Source organism: Barbus barbus, assembly GCF_936440315.1.
Source record: "Barbus barbus genome assembly, chromosome: 28".
Lineage (NCBI taxonomy): Eukaryota > Metazoa > Chordata > Actinopteri > Cypriniformes > Cyprinidae > Barbus > Barbus barbus.
Window position 1 is genome coordinate 18,632,397 of NC_136756.1, and position 13,353 is coordinate 18,645,749.

Sequence of the window (13,353 nt, forward strand, 5' to 3'; positions counted from 1 at the left end):
TTATTCTTTTTAAACATGTACTTCAATTGAGTGTTAGGCTACTTTGGAAAAGTAATAGGTTACAGATTACAAGTTACTCTATTTAAAATGTAATAAGTAGTGTAACTATTTCAATTACTTTATTAAAGTAATGTAACCGATTACATTTGATTACTTTTCTAAATGTTTTCAACTGTAAATCATTTTCAAACACGTAAACCAGGCAGGGTTAACCTTACAGGTTAGTGCTCAAAACCGATTACTGTCAGACTTTTGAAATCCTTCCACACTTGAATAAAGATTATAATATTTTAATTTTAAATCATAGCCACCACAAAATCAGACTTACTTTGAGATCATTCTGAGGTTAAATACAGATTTAAAATCATAACAAGATATAGTTTAATAGATATTATGTTGTTTTTTAAAAACAAATCTTTGTATAGCTATGACAGGAAACACTGGAATCTAATAATGCCTTGAAAAAAAACTGTTAATCTTAATAAAATAAAGCATACATATAACCCCAATAAAAGTTATCGAATAAACGTGTGTCCTATTCTGTGTTCTAAGCTCCTGAAACATTGGCGTCTCATATTTTAGAGCAGTCAATGCAATTTAGAAAAAAAAAAATCAATCAAATCTGTACGTGTGTGAAAATACTCAGATGTAACCGCTTTTGTAATCGTTACATTTATTTTGTAATTAAATTACATAATTCCATTACATGTACATCTAAATGAAAAAAAATGATAAGCATGCACAATTAAATATCAATATCAACCGATAAAGTAAAAAAAAAAAGATATGGTAACGATATACTTGGCAATAGTTCCACAACCCCATTCAGACCTAAAGTACGACCAACCGAGCAACAGTTGAGATCATCTTACATATGGCAAGTAGTCGAAGAAAAGAAAGGATTCAAATCTCTAGGTTAACAAGTTTTAATTTGCCATTCCTGGCATCCCTCACTCAACACTTAATTCAACATTTATTTTTATTGTTTTGTCATACCATCACATTTTCCAGATAGTCTGAGAACAACCAGACACTACAAGTGTGACATTAGTGTAGCATCACTGGACCGATGAACACCCTGCATCTTTTTTTTTCCCCTAAGCCTTTTCTTGCCCTTCTAATGTGATGACTTCATTTTTCTTTGTTTCCACTGTCCTCTCCAGCCAGAGAATAGATTGTTTGGTCATCAGCGGACACTCGCAGCAACTACTGTTGGTCTTTGATTGGCAAAGACCCAAGAATCTTCAGAATGGAGGCTTAATACTCCCAGGGCTGACAGCTGCAAGGATTAGGCACTCTTGCTCACTGTTATTGACGCCCCTGCATTGTGCCTTTCTCCGTAAATGTGGCACCAGGTCCGGGGTTGATGAGGGGGTCTGTTTGAGGGGGGTCAGCATTCTGAAATCATGTCAGGTGCTTCTGCTTTGAAGCCTGAACGCATGCATTAATGAACATCGAAAATATGTAATGTGCAAAAACCCACTGTTCGTAAGGTGCACGCCTCCCCATATCCACAATGACATCACTAAATTATCACTTATGCCCCCAGATTCCCCCTTCCACCAACCCCTAGAGTCCGGTCTGACCCCACTCTGACCCCCCAGCACCACTGACGCTGTCATGACAACCGTCTCAAGAGGCTTGTTGTATGTGTAGAGAGTGAGAAGTGTATACATGAGTGCATCTCTCTCTATGTTTGTGGGTGTGTGTGTGGGGGGGAGAGAGCGAGGCACTTGTGACAAATGGGAATTTAAGTGTGTCAATTACGTAGTGAACAAAAAAGCTACATGAATGTCGAAATGCGCAAAAATAAACAACGAGCTAAAGACCGTTTCCCTGAATTAACAAAACGGGGAGAGGGATAAAAGCTTTAATATTCATAAGTTAAAAGGAAGAGATTAGAATAGGCCTATCCATTCAAATACTTTCACTAGGAAGACTGCAGGGGGTTTGGGATTTAGTAAGGCTGTGAACTTCTAGTCTAAAATAATGTTAAATGTAAGAAAGGCAAACGTCCAAACATTGACAACTGATACCCAATAAATTGTTTGCAAATTACAGCTGATGAACAGACTATTTTTGTTCTTGTGACAAATGCTCCCAATTATGCTTGAAACATTATGTCAACAGGTTTGTACAGGTATTAATTATCCATCTCTGGATTCTTTGAAATACGCTTGGAAGAGTATCAGTGTGAATATTTATGTGTCTTTCAGGGGCTGTTTATATAAAAAGATTCCCATCTTAATGTTCAAAGTGTGTTAATCACAAAGACATCAGCTCGGAGTTCTCACATACTCTCTTCCCAAACATGACCTCATAATGTCTTCAAGAAACGCTCAGAATAGAACAAAGTGACCAATTTAGAATATTTATTTCAGTCTTTTATCATCATCTTCTTCATCCTCATGACAAGGGAAACAAAAAAAATTATTAAGAAAGGATAAACTTGGAAGCAAAACATTTGAAAAAAAAGTGTAACATCATTGCATTAAATAAAGCATCAAACCTAGTGGCATTTTTAGAGAACATTTAGAAAGGTATAAAACAAGACATATAGTGTTTGAAATTAAGAAAGTATTTGGACACTTTGTAGTTCTGAAATGATGACAATGTGATGAACTGCATACATGATTACTCTGTTAGGACACCTAAGTGAATTTCAGAAGAACTTCATACATGCATGAAAATGTAATAAAAAAAAATAGCATCCGTGTTTTGATATTTTTTTCTAATGTAATCAGAGGTTACAGTGTAACCACTGTATTTCTCTACAATTAACTTAAATGTACTCAGGCAAAACTTCAAAAATGACACAATTCCATCAATAACAAAGCATTCAACTGACTCGTGTAATTGTCAATAATATTTTTTAAAAACCCTGTTTTATTTTTTTATAAATAAATAAATGGCACAAGCAAGAGATTTTAGTATGGATGGCACAGCTTCTAGGTAAGTCAGTATATAGTGTATTCTATGATTGGCAAGATTAATATTTCACTAAGGCCTGTCAACAATACCAAAATAAAGGCAGATCCAGTGAACCCCTCAGGGCAAGATGCCTCTCAATCGATTTCAGACTTTCTTTCCTCGCCTGCCTCAATAACTGTTCAATAATTGATGAGATATGATCCACATGGATCCCAGAATTCCACTGTCAAGTCTTTCAAGCAGCAGGTTGGTTTTGAATAACTTCAATAGGTTGGTGGAAATTATACACCACTAAAACAGTCCATCTTCATATCATATCAAGGCCAGAAGCTTTTAGCGCAACATATTAAAAAAAATCAGCACACAAATATGCCAGCGTAACAACACTGAAGAGGCATTTAGGAAGGATCAAGGTAACACACAGAGAATTGCATAAATACCTTCATGTTGTGCATTTAAGGATTCTAATCAGTATTTACACCCAGGAGCACATAAACTGAGTTGCTAATCAATTCCTTATTCATTTCCTCTGTCTTAGCATAAAAAAAATCATCCTCAAGTTCGCTGAGCAAGGACGTAAATGAAATACATTTTTTATATTTCAACTGATACAAGCGCAGGACATGAATTTCAAAACAGCCTTAAAATCATATTCACTAAGAGCCTTTCATGTTTTGTGCAGGATTTTGAGTGTCCCACACATCAAGCATCGCTATTTGATACCAGAAACCACCAAATGTTGTACAGCCAGGGCAGTGTTTCAGACAAAGTTTACAAATCAATCAATGGATTGATTAAAGGACCAAATAAACCACACATTCAACAGTTTTAGTCTCTTCTATGATGACGGAGCTGTCTTGTGTACCTGTAACTGTGTACCAACTGCAATAAAATTCTCAGCTAGACTAAAATAAGCACTACTGGAAATAATACATAATTCATGCCCTCTATTATTCTACATTGACAAAATTTAAGATTATAAAACTAAAAATTTTAGGGACCATATCTAATGTTATTTTTGATCTGTTATGCTTTTAACTTCAGATCCATAATGTATTACTTTTTCAGGTAGAGCTGTGAATGAATAATAAATTAGTCCAGTGAACATATAATGTGCATTTCGAAATGTCACCTCACGGTTCTCTAAAGTTGCCTGCTTTGTTTTAAAAGAAAACGAAAATTCCTGAGCAACTTTGTCATGACAATGAAGGCTGATGTGGGAACCTCATGGCATCTATGAAGACGCAGGACTCTGTGGACAATGGCTGTGAGAAACCCACCAAGATAAGACTTGGTTATATATATATATATATATATATATATATATATATATATATATATATATATATATATATATATATATATATATATTTGTGTGTGTGTAAAAAAAGATACTTGAGGCTCTTCAAAACTTATAGGTCCCATTCATTTTGTATATTCCTCATTAATCTGACCCTTTTCAATGGGGTCCTATAGGTTCTGTAGAACGTTTCAAAGCTTTTCATATTTACAGTATATGCATTTTCCGTGTCAACTGCATTTTTGAGGATCACATACGCGTGATGATGCCCAAAAATGTTTCCCATAAGTGCTCTCGTCGGGCACCTCACTGTTTGAGGCAGCCTGTAGGTGACAGGATAATGTAAACAAAGAACTCAAAGATGAGTAAATTAAGAAACCGTATCAAACAAACAGACTGCTTAATGTTTCAAACATGTTTCTTTCTTTAAAGAGCCACTTACTTCTTGTCCAGGTAACTTAAGATGGAAGATGTTACATTCCGTGGCACGCAGCTGTCCGATGCGAACAAAACAGTCACAAAACACACCTAAACGCGTCAATGTCCATTTGTTTGCAGGCTTTTAGGTTGTTTCTTAGTTCTTTCTCAGTTGCCAAAGTTTCCAATCGGCGGAGTTAAAGTACTTGCGTTCATTAACCGGTTACCCTTTGAGAATTAACGCGGAGCTCAGAAAAACTTTCCCAATTCCAGTCGCACTGTCATCTTTCACAATATCATGAGGAGCAAATCCGTTAGTATTCCAGAGTCAGCCGCGCTACCTCTCTGTACGAGTCCAGTCAAGTGTTTGCAGGTGTCGGCTGTGCTGTGTGCTGTACCTCGCCCTCTCTCCACTACCTCCCTATTAAAACCAGCCAGCCGTGTCAGTGTTAACCAGCTCCCTGCCAGCACTCAACTGCACAGAGCCCCCGCTGCCTGATTGAGGCACTGAATGAGGGATTGTCATCCAGCTAATAAACCAGGCCTCTTAGTTAATCTTACAAAGAGGGGGATCATTAATTATAAACTAGTACATGAAGTTCCCAATACTGAGTCCTATTAACTTAGAGTTATTACTCTTGGTGTCAGGTTGCATGGGTTATAATAAACCTCCTAGTCTGGGTGAGGCCTCATATTTAATTCTCTCTGATGTGAAACAGAGCAGGTTTCTGTCAGCAGCTCTGACACTCTGGTGATAATAGTCTTATCTTCTAAGGGCAGATATGTTTAAATGAATAGAAACCATTTTAACATTTAGTCAGTAATTTTGGTCTGAAATTATGTCGATATTAATTCTGTGCTGTTTCTATTAGAGCACTGCTTAGGACTATTTTGAAAACAGCCTGACAAAGCTGCATTATTGGGGTTTTTACCTCTGACTGTGATTATATGTTGGGGTTTAATGTAGCTTTACATGAGCCTTATGGGTTGAGCTGAAAAAATCACTATAAACAACAGATGTGCATCTCTGTGCTGGTGTGATTTGAGCAATTGTCTGTACAGTGAACATGAAACTGAGGTGTGATACAACCTCGGCCAATTAGAAGATAGTTCATGTTTAATGTACATGTTGAGCGGATTTTAGACCAATCATATTGAACAATGGGCAGTGCTACACAGTGCAATGATGCATAAATAGAAACCAAGCAACCAACAAAATGTGTCCTGGCTCTTTAGGACAAAAATGGAAGAGATTATTACTTCATCATGCTACATCTGGTGTAAAAGATACAAAGTAACAATCAGGATGGGGTTTGCTTTTGAAAAGCTATAGCTTCTGTATTTTCTTTTTTTTATATAAAAGGTAGGAAAATTTTGTCTAGAACTTGTATTTGAAAATTTTACTCATTCTAACCCTTGAATTATATGTTAATTAAGTGTTACTTATATACTATTAATAGTTTGAATTAGCTTTCATTTTTATATTTTCATTTTGATTTAGTTTCATTTTAATAGCTTTCATTTATTTTTATTTCAGTTTTTGTAATTTTAGTACTTCAACTTTAGTTCAGTTAGTTGCCAAGGCACTAGTTCTAAGTTTTTCATGTAATATCTATATTTTATTGTATTTCAGCTTCATTTCTTTGACCAAAATCTAATAATAACTGTTTTAGTTTCAGTTAACAATAGCAAAACTGCTTGTATTTTAGATTTTGTAAAGTAAGTCAGTCTAGCACTTAAAAATATGAGAGGGACTCATTCATTAGTATTCAAATGGCTAATTAATATGTTTCTAAAATGTTATCTTTTGTCCCCCTCATTTTTAAATATTTGGTTACATTCTTACATGTGCATCTGAATTGCCCGTGATACTGTAATCACTGTCCCTCCAAATCAGTGATTTTGCTGTTCTCTATATGTTGTTACAATATCCAACACAATAGCTAACAGGTTTTTGGCACATCACAGTTGAGGGGTAAGAGAGCGGAAAGAGGTGGTAGATAGAGAGAGAAAGACACTGAGGGGGATCTGACCCTGTACACAGACAGGGCAGTGCTGTCATTGTGCCCGATGTCTCCATGCAGGAATAGGGTAAAAGCGCTCTGGGAATTCTTGAGATTCCTGAGAGTCCAGCCTCGGTGGCCCACAACGAAAGAAGCAGGGTGACCAGGAAAAAGGATTAAAGATGGCATTCACATCAGGGCATTCTCAAATTCCTCTCTTAATGTGTATGTGTGTGTCTGCCTGCAAAACAAACCCCATGTCTCTGTTTGGCCTTTTGTGTGGGGGTCACCCTGTTCTCCAGTGGAGCCCAAAACCTTTCACCTCCCCAAGTCACTCATAAGCCTACATGTCTCACACAGCCTATTCAATCCCTCACTCCTGTAGATGCTCACGATTTTACTGACAGGCATGCTGGAGGGCTTCTCTACCTGCTGGGAGGATGAATCGATCGGTCTTGTTTGCTTTCAGAAGGAGAAAATGATTTGGGACGGCCGACCGAGGTATGCAGCTAACTGGATGAAGGGGTTTAGGGAATGCAGGCAGCTCTGTGGAAATGAGAGGTCATTCTGGCAATGACACAGATCTAGTTGTTTTGCAGGCTTTGACAATGCAGCAAATCTTAATGAAAAATCAGAAGTCTTCAGACCAAATTGTTTTTGCATGTTTGTTACACATTTAAAATATCTGAATTATGTCAGTTACCACAAATTTTGGAATAAACTCTGAAAGTTCTTTTCTGTGACGGTGAGGTGTGTAACCTTGGATTTGAGTCCACTAGACCTGCTTATATTAACTAACCATGGCATGTATGACCTAAGAGCCATAAATTATTGCTATCGGATATTACCTTTTGCCAGAGGATGGGCTTCCACTGATGAGTTCAGAGACTGTCAAGATTTTTCTCCAATGCTTCATCACCAATTTTTTTTCCTTGACACAGTCACCTTAGCTTCTTGGATTGTAATATTTGAAACATGCATTTTCTGTAAAGCTGCTTTGAAATGTTTTGCATTGTGAATTGAATAGATGTTCTTTAGAAGGTGGACATTTATGCCATAAGTCACATGTATAGGTCCAGTTGATTGATTGCTCGGATGAGCAAGTAAAATAAATATTGTTTCTCACTCATAGTATTTGTTTGGGCAGGAAAAGTGTTCATGCATCATTTTTGAACAGGTAATATTGCATGTAAATAGTTGTAATGATGAATATTTTAAATGAAGTAATTTGCATAAAACACATCCCACATCATGTCCATATAGTGTTTTTTCACAACATCTTTCTCTCCTGCTTGTTTGCTTGCTCACACACTTGTGTGAGAACGTGCAGAATATCTAAAGCTAAGAATTTAATTGTCAAAACCAAAAAGTTTTCAAGTAGGCCTAGACCTCATTTAGTCCTCTCATTTTCCAGCTGTCCATATGCATATACACATGTTTTTTAGCAATGCTGTTTTTATTGAAATTTTTGTTACTCATATAATTGGACAGTTGGAGTGATGGAGCTCTGCTCTACAGTTGTATTTGGTACCTCTGGTTGCTTTGGTGTTGAACAGGATACAAGAGTATCAGTAAAGGGTGAAATGTAATTTCCCACCAAGGGCAGTCACTAGGATTTCCTCGGAACACCCAATCTGATGTAGCTGACAGTCACATGCAACAGACGCATGTGGAACACCTACATGCTTCCTCTACAAGAGGAAATTACTAGCTAGGTGCAGAATGCACACAGGATCTTCTTGTCACTTTTAGTGTTTTAATTTGTTATGTATTGAGTCCATATTTAGATTTTTTTTCTATATTCAAAACTCCATAAAAGACCTGTAAAATATGAGGGATAGATTTTATACCTGGGGTATTCATCTTTTGCCTTCCGGAGAGAGTTTGCAATGATTATATTGTTGGAAACTTACTCTAATTTAGTTCCTGGTTTGCTCATGAGACTTACGTATTCGTTCTGAACTTTTCCTGTGGTTTTTCCTGCATAACTGCTTTGCTTTGGCAGCTATACCATGGAAATATATCCATATCCAAAACCTGTGTATTACATTCAGTCTAGAGTGTGTATAGAGTCACAGATGCATACTGAAACTTACGAATATTTTACAGTCAGAATGTGTTATTTTGACTTCACTTGGCCTGCAAATGTATTATGGAAAGCACACATACAATACCACTGAGAATGTGTGAGCTTCATTATATATTACTCTCAAACTCACTGCTATTTTGTTTAGCTGTTAGGTTTTCTCAAAAACGGCGTGATGACAAACATGAGCAAAAAAAATAATTAAAGGAACTTCATATTCTGTATCTTTGGCTATGCATCATTGCATGAGTTTTGCGAGGGTTGGTTTTCTCCAACGGATATATACAATTTCCCATCAGACAACGGGACAACAGGAAGAAGGTCAGAGGGAGAGTCAACAAAACCTACATGTAACTGTCAGCTTTTCGCAGAAGAAGCCTCTTTCCGTTCTCTCTCTGGCCAATGAGAGCCTCTGATTATATCAGTGAGAACCATACCGAGAAATTCTGGTTCTGCTGAGATCATCATGAGTCAAAGCATTAAGATCACAACCTCCTCAAATACAAAAAGTGGCTGAACTCCACTGCAACAAGAATTTGACCTAAGGTCAAAGAGATATGAGCTTCTATTTCTAATAAAACCCCAACCTCTAATAATCCATAACGGAGGTCTTAGTCTAAACTAATACCTCATATCTAATCTAACATAATTTTGGATAAGTGATTTGGCAGACACTCTCTATACTGTTGAAAATTAGCAGCATGTGTCATACTGATTTCCTAAGTCTTCTGCACCAGAGCACTGTGTAAAGACATTTAAGGAAATCATACTGTTTATTTTATGAGAAATGCATGAGAGAAAAAAGAAATAAAGACACAAAATCCTAAATGGATTACATCAAGTTTATATCTGCTTGATAAAACTGGGTTGCAGTCATCATTTTGGTAATGAGCTAGTAACTCTAAGCTTGTAGTCTTGGAAAAAGACGACATCTTGCAATGCGCAAAATGCTTGTTAAAACAAGATTTTTAACCAGGTGTTCCGTAAACATTCAATAAACAAACATTAATGACAACCACATATTTAAGGAAAGGAATATTTCAGGAAATAGCCTACACCCAATAATTAACTCAAAGACGCAACAAACATAACACAAGTAATTGTTCTATTTATTTAGTGAAAAACATTTTTTGTCTACACCAAGCATGTCCATTGACATACTGTTTACTCTGGACACGTCAAAGCAAAACTTCCAAAAAGAGCACCTCAATGATAAGTTTCTCAGTCATTTGTCAAGTTATCAGAAGTAGTGCAAGTATGTCAGATATAGAATGGGGCATCTGTCGGCGCTACGCAACGCAGTGCATCAGGTGTAGACAGCGAAAATGAGTATAATGGATTCTATTTGCATTTATAGGATGCAACACTATGCTCATTACTTATGTCAACTAAGATTACCAAGCATTAAGAAAAGGAAATATGAAATATATGTAACGTAATAAAAGCGTAATATTAATATGTAATTTAAAGAAATAGTTGAATTTAGCTCAAAGGGAATAATTTATGATTTTATAGGGATTTGAACAGAATCACTGTTACGGCGATTCACTGAACATATATAACAAACACTGCACTGGATATTAAAGTCCAAAATATAGTGAAAACACTATTTAATAGCACAGTAACAAGATCGGCAGATTAAGACATTAACTTATGAGCACAAAACACAACATACTTATCTTTTCAATATAAATAAGATTTTATTTATACAAACCTAAGAAATAAACTAATCTAACACATGAACACAAGGATTCACACATTCACACGTTGCAGAAAGAGAGAAAGTGAGGAAAGCATGAGTTTAAGAGAATGGAAATATGATATCCCAAGTTTACAGCAATATGTTCAATTGCATAGACCTCAACAACCATCAATCACTTATTTAACCCTCGCTTTGAGTTTCTCAATGAGGCTAAAATTTATATTAACTGCACCTGATTCAGTTAGAACCTGGAGGTACTTGCTTGCTTTGCTAAGGGAATCCCTTTTGTCGTCGTTCTTGCAGGAAAGGGGGTTCCCCGAAGTGTCTGATCGGTTGAGAGTTCAGTAGTCTTTGAAGTGAGGTCTTGGGCGTTGGCTGAAGATGTGGAGTTGGTCTGGTTGAAGTTTGTGCAGTCGAAGCTGGACTTTGCAGCAAACTTAAATTAGAACACGAAACTCCACGGAAAGAAAAGAAGCTAACGTAAAAGAATAAAAATAAAATGAGATTATGAGACTAGGTGGTTTTCTTCTCATTATGGTAGCAGCTGGCACGTGGGCCAGAGCATGCTCGAAGAGCAGCGTCAAAACGCGGTGGCAAAAGAGAGTAAGAGTGACTAAGAGAGAGTTTGATGGTGTCCTGAGTTTTTAAACTCGGCTTTCAGACCGTCCAATTAGATACTGTCCTTGCTTGGGGTATTGCTTTGTTTCTCCATCCCACTAATAAATCGTTGTTATCAGTTCAGTCAGAGGTCCGAACTTTACAAGCTCTTGCAAAGCATACTTTTGAATGTGATTTCTATAACTAGAATTTGATAAATTTTACAAAGAATTAATTGGAAGAAACATTTAAAGCATGAATTTTCAAACTCATACATACCAAACATGAATGTTACCCTTTAAGGCTTAAGCCATTCAGTACTTATTAAAAGCAAGACATACACAATGAGTGATTAAAACAAGGATAGTCAAATGTGTGGGTTACAAACATAACATGGGGTTCTGCATAGAAATGTCCTTTTTTAGGATGATTTTATGTGCATATGAAAAATGAAGTCTTTGTATAGTTCTATGGAGAACAAAGGCATGTTCTTTAGACAAAGGAATTTTGGTTTGGTCTGTCTTCTATGTGTGGAGACCTGCCCAAGAGAGTCTGTAGCTCGTGATTTTCTATCACAGGTTTACATGTGATGGCCATCTCTTCTATCATCAGTCTTGATTACTTGCAACAAATTTGATGGCCTCCTTCCTGAATTGGAATTATCAATAAGTGTTCTTTTGTCTCAAGGTTGTAAGCTATTCTGTGAAAGAGGCTTGCTGTTTAGTTTGCTTGCTTCAGCTTTGAGGCCCCTCTTTGTGGAATCTTAGCTTCTCATGTTTCGATGTTCTGATGGAATCTTAACTTTGTCTGATTCAGTCTCTGACATCTTACATATAAAATAAGAGACATAAATTGAAAGTGAAGAAAGTGATGCTCTCAGTCAGTACTGAGGAGGGATTAGTTATTTGTAAATGTATGTTTTTAGTCTGCTTTACTGAAAATCAGACCGGCGACCAGCAAAGGGCCTTCTGTCTGGGAAAGAGAGGGATTGTGTCTTGTTTTAGAAAAAATATCTAAAAGGATTTTCTCTGCCTAACAATGTTATCTTTCCATGATGGTTATCCTGGCATCCTGATACGAAAAGCTCAAAGCAACAGGATCAACTTCTGTTCTGGGCCCAACAGATCTCAACAGGGCCCAGATCTCAATAAATCTACACAATTTATTTTAAAGAATAAATCATTGACAATTTAAATAGAAATGAAAAGATTTATTTTATTCATACGTTGGTGAACTTTTATACAGTATGTACTTATATTTCTTTAATTTTCAAATACATATATATATTTAATAAAAAATAATTGAAAACTAACTGTAGGATTGACAGTGGTGCTCAGAAAACTCTGCTAAGGCTCTCCGCTAAGGGTGATTATTTTTTTTTTACTGGAGTTTTGTGGCTTTCTTTGTCAGCTATGTTTAAAATTGTGTTTTTGTCTTTCAGACTCTCCTCGCTGACTTCTCAGAGAGGTTTTCTGGGGAACGATGGGCTTTTGATAACCAACCCAATAGGGATGCTCTTACTCTTTCTCTCTCGCTCTGCCTCTCTCCGTAGTCCCGTTTGAATGCTGGAACGGGAAGAGGATTTGGGGGGGATGGGTGAATGGGGGAAGGGGGTGGACTATAGGCTTTATTTTTCCATGGACTCCATCCATCTCAACCGCATATTTCTGTCAGGTCCTGGGAGATGAGGCTAATTATCCTGCTATTCATCTTCTCGCTCTTCATCCTAATCTCTCCATCCCCCCTCCCTCCCTCCTTATACTTCGCTGTATGTGCATATATGCATATGTGTGTGTGTGTGTTCCCACATTTCCCTGTGTGTGCCTGAACATGAATGTGTGTCTTCGTGCATATAAGATTGTTTATACGGAAGCTGTTCGTATCATGATCTCTGCTTTACAAGACTGTCTCATTTAAAGTCCCATCAACAGAAACACCAGTCTGTCAGAGTCAACCCCTTTGGAAATCCCTGGACCAGAATTAAGCATGACATGTCTGTGCCTGTGTTCACATCGCCAATCTAACAGGCTTCAAATCCCCTCTTCGTTCTGCTTTCTCTGTGTTTGTACGTGCGTACGCATTCGATTAACAACAGCGGATTGGTTTGTTCCGTATGATCCAGGTAGTCTACTATTACGCTCTCTAAAAATTATTGACAACTTCAGTCCCATGAAGTAACTTTCAAAAGCTTTTAAGGTTCCTTATAGTGGAAAAGAAAGTTGTTCAGATTTCTTAAATGTTCTTCACACTAAGAAAAAAAATCTTATTTTAAGAACTGTTCAGTGAAAGGTTTTTTGGGGAACCCAAAGATGGTTGC

General features: G+C 36.9%; 1 protein-coding gene across 2 annotated transcripts in view; it reads right to left on the reverse strand.

Annotated features, from left to right (window-relative positions):
* Positions 1-5,154, reverse strand: part of LOC306848534 (semaphorin-3F-like) — a 36,587-nt gene extending 31,433 nt beyond the window's left edge. Inside the window, exon 1 of one of the 2 annotated variants that reach the window (XM_079383143.1) lies at positions 4,674-5,154. The gene's annotated coding sequence lies outside the window, so the exon portion shown is untranslated. The remainder of the gene's footprint in view (positions 1-4,673) is intronic. The other variant, XM_079383142.1, reaches the window with a different exon arrangement.
* Between the last annotated feature and the right edge of the window lie 8,199 nt (positions 5,155-13,353).